The sequence below is a fragment of the Belonocnema kinseyi genome, chromosome 1 (genome assembly GCF_010883055.1).
Source record: "Belonocnema kinseyi isolate 2016_QV_RU_SX_M_011 chromosome 1, B_treatae_v1, whole genome shotgun sequence".
NCBI lineage: Eukaryota > Metazoa > Arthropoda > Insecta > Hymenoptera > Cynipidae > Belonocnema > Belonocnema kinseyi.
Window position 1 is genome coordinate 168,178,157 of NC_046657.1, and position 6,125 is coordinate 168,184,281.

The 6,125-nt window shown below is 30.2% G+C and overlaps 1 protein-coding gene across 2 annotated transcripts in view; it reads right to left on the minus strand.

Moving 5' to 3' along the window:
* Nucleotides 1-3,825, minus strand: part of LOC117166911 (synaptotagmin 1) — a 45,786-nt gene extending 41,961 nt beyond the window's left edge. For both annotated transcript variants that reach the window (XM_033351373.1, XM_033351364.1), the window contains exon 1: nt 3,625-3,825. The gene's annotated coding sequence lies outside the window, so the exon portion shown is untranslated. The remainder of the gene's footprint in view (nt 1-3,624) is intronic.
* Nucleotides 3,826-6,125: the final 2,300 nt, after the last annotated feature.

Here is a 6,125-nt window from a genome sequence, read left to right on the forward strand (position 1 = left end):
TCTAGTCGGGAGTGGTGCTGACTGAAAACAGATGATTTGGAGCGATTCGCGCGCCATCTGTTGGTCATTCTAAGGACTTATTGAACTACCCTCGTACCTTCGCCTGTTTGAAAAATATTGCATTTTGAATCTTCGGATGATTAAAGCAAACCAAAACAAAATGTTATCAAATTGTAAAATACTTCTTTTTTTTATTTTCACCGTAGAATTATATATCTAAATATCAAATCATTCTAGCACCATAAGCTGAACTTTTCCGTTGAATCTGATATGGAATTGGTTTTTACGTGTTTTTATTAGAAGTGCCATTCGGTATGAGGTAAATAAGTTGTTGATAGTTCAGGCTTGAGCAAAATAATTTTTTGCTTTTAGGTTTCTGGTAAAAACAAGTAAGTGTTACCAATAAAATCACTTTCAAATAAATAAGCAATTCTATACATTTTACTAACATTATAAATTTAAATTATTTTTGGATTTTTTTACTGTAGTCGTTAAGAATGACTATCACGGTTGTATGATAAATTCATCTCAGTTTGTAGCTCTTAAAATTTTTATAATAAATTAAGAAGTAATCATTGCATAAAAAATGCAATAAAATTTTCGGATTATTGTTTAATGAATTAATATACAAATAAATTTAGAATTTATTATTTTACTTTTAATTGTGCTTATTATAAATAATTATCTACTGTATGATCATTATCTACTATAGGGTTGTTTCCCCTATTCACTGTAGAACAGATGAGAACCACCTGAATAAAATGAAAACGTCTTAGAAAAGTATCAAATATAAGACAAATTGATCTGATAATTCATATGAAAACACTGCTATCTTTTAAATGAATGTTCCAACTTTAATTTGTTATCCAATACTTTCCCCACTTGTTTATAATTTCTCAATATTATGACTATAAATGTGTATTTATCCACCTCGCAATGGCTTATCTTAAAAAATATTAGTATTAAGCAAGACAAGCAAAAATTGAAATTTCATATATATTTAATTGGTGTACGCGCAGGGATATTGTCTGCCTAACCTCCGGTTCGGTATATTGACCCACAGTTGCTCGACGTGATTGGCAGCAATTGTCAGCTGACATAAGTATCAAACAGAAGTTAAAAGTTTGAAGAAGATTGTAAGATTTCGAATTCAAATCTCAAGTTTCAAAGTTTAAGAGCTCGAACTCTTTTTTTTTACTCTGTAGAAGTTAAATTGTAATCAGTATAAGAGAATGGAGTAAAATCCCGAACAAAGTTAGATCACCAATCTTTAATACAACGACTTCCTTTGATACTTTTATTAAATTACTAACTTTTCTTTTCATAAAACTGAGTTTATTGAATCAACACAGATTCCTGCTATCGACATTTATCGACATCTGGAGACTCTTAAGTTCCAATTTAGCACAGAAATGAACCCTTGAATGCTACAGCTGTCTGTGAAGGTCGGTAACATAAATCTGTAGCCCGAATTCAGTCTACTCTTATAAAAAACATAAATTAACAACGTAATGTTTATCCAGATCTTAAAATATAAGTTGGTAAAATAATTGGCGTTCAGTGTAAGTTAATCAACTGCCAAAAAGTGATTAGCTGATTGTTGAAATGGCGAAGGTAATTGGTGGTATATACAAAGGAAAGCAATTAGTAACTTTTCATATCAGAACAGTAATCGATCCACTTTTGGGGTCGCCATATATAGATATATGTATAATGTTTCAGTACACATTTTGCGAGAACTGTCCCTTAGGTCTACCTTATCAACGAACGCCCTTTTTATCGTCATCCTCAGTGACTTAGACTTTGATTTTTGTCTTCTATAAATCTACTGCCCTACATTGTATTTATGACCGTTTTCCGATTTATAACATAAATATTATTTTTTTGATGTTCCAAATTTCAAAGTTGCCATTTACAAGGTTTCAAAATCAAAAAGTTATACAGAAAGAAATTTTCCTCTACCGCTTCTTCCGTGTAGTATTGAATTGAAGAAAAAAACACAGTTATTCAGATATTAACCTTCTTGAGTTCAAAAAAATTTTTGCTGCTAAATTTAAGTGCATTTCTGAGCTTAAGCTTTAAAATTTTTATGTATTCTTTTTAATGTGAAAAAACGTTTTGTGAAGTGGTAATTATCTGACTGAAGGAAACCATAGTTAAGTACAAAATAAAAGAGAGTGTCTTATTAGAGGGCTGTAGGTAGTGTTTTTTTTCTCCCTAGGAAAGGCCTATCATCACGCTTGACTTAAATCGGATTAGAGGGAAGTATCAAAATGAACGATGCTTAAGTAATAATTCAAGGAATAAGTAAGAAGCCATAATGTATTATCAGGAGAATAGAATAAAGGTTGGATAAAGTACAAAAATAAAAGCACTTCGAGAACACCATGAGATTCACATGTAGGTCAAAGATCTTGAAAAGAACCTAAGATATTTGCTAAAACTTCATGGAAAGACTAACAATGTTTATTAAAGACCAGGCAAGTCAGCAAAAGAAATCAGAATTCATAAACAAACAGAAAGAAACCCTAGCAATCTAGATGTGATAAGTAAAGTTTGAAAAGAACTTCAAGAAAAAAAAAAGAGAAAAGACGTCAAAGATTCGTTCAACCAGAAACTTAAGAATATAGAAATACTTTTGAAGAGAGTAGAGAAGTTTAGGGAAGATAAGGAATTCCAAAAAAATTTGAAACGATAACGTGACTGGGCTAAAGACACCCGAAAGTCGACATAATTCCGAGAAATACTAAGAATTTGGGAAAAGAATTGTGGAGCTGGAAAAAAATGCAGGAAATTTATAATGAAATTCTTTAAAGAGATGCAGCTCTATTTATGATAACTTCAGAGAAAACAATAAGTGTTTAGGAATAATCCAAAGAATCAAGGAAAGTTATAAAAAACAGCAAAAGATCTGAAAATTCCTGAAGAGATAAGTAAATTTGAGAAAGCCCTTCAGAAGAGAGAAAGAACAACATAAGAAAGGTTTAAAGTAGGAGTAGAATAATAAAATAAAGAGACTTCGTGATGAAAGAATGAGTAGATAAAATTATAGCGTGAAATGATAATCGAGTATAGGAAAAGAGTCCGAAAGACTTCGGAAATATCTGAGAGTGTCCCTAAATCCCTAAAGCATGCTATCCACTCAAAAATGAGATCAAAATATTATCTCTCCTCCGTCTTTCCCAGATAATAAATCAAGTTTAAACACAAACTCTATAATATCTACACTTAAATCAACCTGAAAAACTCTATGGGTAATTAACTATTCCAGTAATTAGTTTACGAATACAAACAAAATATTCACCCTGAGATTCTGTATATCCCATCGCTCATTTTATTTATTACAAACTCGTAGATATCGATCGCAAATGTACAAAATAGGACAAAATCTTACCAATTTAATATCATCTTTCCTATCCTACGTAAGTCCTATTTCAATTTTCAATCGTTTACAACAGGGGCGGGGGTGGAATTCAAGGTCACGGAGCCAAAGTACGAAAAAAGGGTCGACTTTTTTCAATTGTTAGGCCCTATTTACAAATATTACATCGATTTCTCGTGATATCGATATTAAGGGTTGGCCTCTAAATGGAGAAATGGAAAATGTAGGGTAGAGGTACTTACGATTTTGTTTCTTGGATACCCAGAAGGTGGAAACTCGGCCTTAAAACGTACGCGGAAAAAAAACAGCAGACTGGTTCGATTTCTCTCACACTCTCTCCCTGTCTTTTCCGATTTGAGGATTTTTCCTGATATTACAAGTACATCTTTACACTTTAATAAGAAGACTCGCGCGACGAGGAACTCGGGAAAATCTATCCGTGGTAGGATCTCTCTCGAGGGAGGGCACGAGTGCGCCTGACCGGATTGAAGCGAATATGGCCGACCCGTCGAATCGATAAAACACGTTACGTTTTCAACCACGACGTCGACGTGCCTCCGCACCCCCGAAGCACGCGCGCGACGAGGCACCTTTCGGGATCAACGGAGAAACGGAGATTGATGCTCGGACACCATTAAGAACATTCTTAACATTGCCTCGATCCAAGCATTTCACCCACTTTGATGCCCCAGAATTACTCGAGAAACACTATTCTTAGGGCGAAAATGGTTAAATTATTTATGGATCAGCTGAGAAGAATGAGTGGACAATGAAGTATCTTGAGCACGTTTTGGGGATGTGTGGACCGACTTAGATACTTATTCGATCAATAGGAACGTTTTGAACAAAATGTTACATTAATGTTACATTCATGTAACCTATGTGTGATTTAGAATACTATATTTGAGAAAGTAGCATGTGATTTACAGAAGTTTCCTTTTTAAAATTACAATTTTTCTGAAAAAAAGATCTCCTTTGCTACGCTGGGAATCGAACCACATGTATTCCGATTGCCGGTCGGTATATCTGGCCACTAAGCTACTAGAGAGATTGATAGAGGAATCTTTTTTTCAGAAATAGGCACTGTCTTTTTCCACTTACAATTTCTAGAAATTGCCAGATTATTTTTTTCATTGACAAAGCATGACTCCCTAGTTGTGTAATAATCTGACACCGTACTTTTAATATTTGTTTAATATTCCAAAAACATGAAAAATACATTTTCAAGTTATTTCTGGATGAACTATTTATCAAGGTAGAATAGAATGATACCCTATTTGAGTTTGATTTCAATTTCCTATAAGGCTTCATTTACCGCCTTTTCTGAACATATTTGTCACCTAAATGTATTACATTATTTTTATTTTATTTTTAAATTTTATTTTTAAATTTTGCGAATTAGAAAAATGTCACATTTATGTTCATGATAAAATTCAGCACAAACGCTTAATTTTTGCTACATACTTCTATTACAAATTTGAGCTTTTCTTTACATATTGATCCTCTTTTCACTTTGTTAAAAATTAATTTTCTTGGTTGATGATTCATTAATTTAGTTCGAAAATCTGCTTTTCTTTTTGTTAAAAATTTAACTATTTTGTTAACAATTGTTTGTAACTTTTGTTTTAACTAAAAATTTAATTTTTCCATGTTTTGTTAAACATCAATCTTCTTTAGTTGAATATTCAACTATTTGTTTGAAAATTTCTCTATATTGTTGAAACTTTGTCTATTGTGGTGAAAAAATAATTTTCTTGGTGATTAATTCACCTTTCTGGTGGAAAATTTGTGTATCTTCTTAAGAATAATCTTTTTTAGAAAATTAAACTTTTTTTGTTCGAAATTCATTACTTTGACTTGAAAATTAGTTTTTATGTTGGAATTTAATTTTTTTAATTAAAAATGTAATTATATTATGTTTGGTTAAGCAACAATTACTTAATTCCGTTTAAAATTAAAATAATTGACTGAAAATTTATGCATTTTCTCGAACTCAAAATTAAACTATTGAATTTTTTTTGAAAATTTATCTTTGTTAGTTAAGAATTTATCTATTTTGTAAATAATGTATCTCATTTTTATACTTGTTATTTTATTTGCTTAAGAACTTAATTTTTGAACTACAAATTCAACTATTCTTTTTTTTTTTTTGAAGATTTTTGTTTTTTTTAGCCAAAAACTTATCCACGATATTAAAACGTATCTCATTTTCATATAAAATTCAGCTTCTTAATTATAAATTCATACATTTTGTTAAAATTTATTCTTTTTTTATATAAAATTAATCTTTTTAGTTGAAATTTCATTTCTTTGGTTGAAATTTAGCTTCTTTTTATTGAATATTTATTTTTTAAACAAAAAATTGAACAATTCCATTTCTCATAGACCTTCTTTTTATATAGATATTTAATCTTTTTGTTCAAAATTCATCTGTTTGGTTAAAAATTTAACTATTTCGTTCAAAATTTATTTTATTTAATTAAAACCGCATTTCTCTGACTTAAAATTTAACTATTATATTTTTTTTTTTTGAAAATATATATCTATTCTGTTTAAAAATGTATATATATGGTTGAGATTTTCTTTTTCTTTTTTGCAAAAAAATCATCTTTCAGGTTAAAAATAAAACTATTTGCTTATAATTCTTTTTTATTGAACACGCATCATTTTAGTTAAACTCTCAATTCTTTGGTTAAAAGCTTAATCAATTTTATTAAAAGATTGTTGTTGCTGAAAATTAATT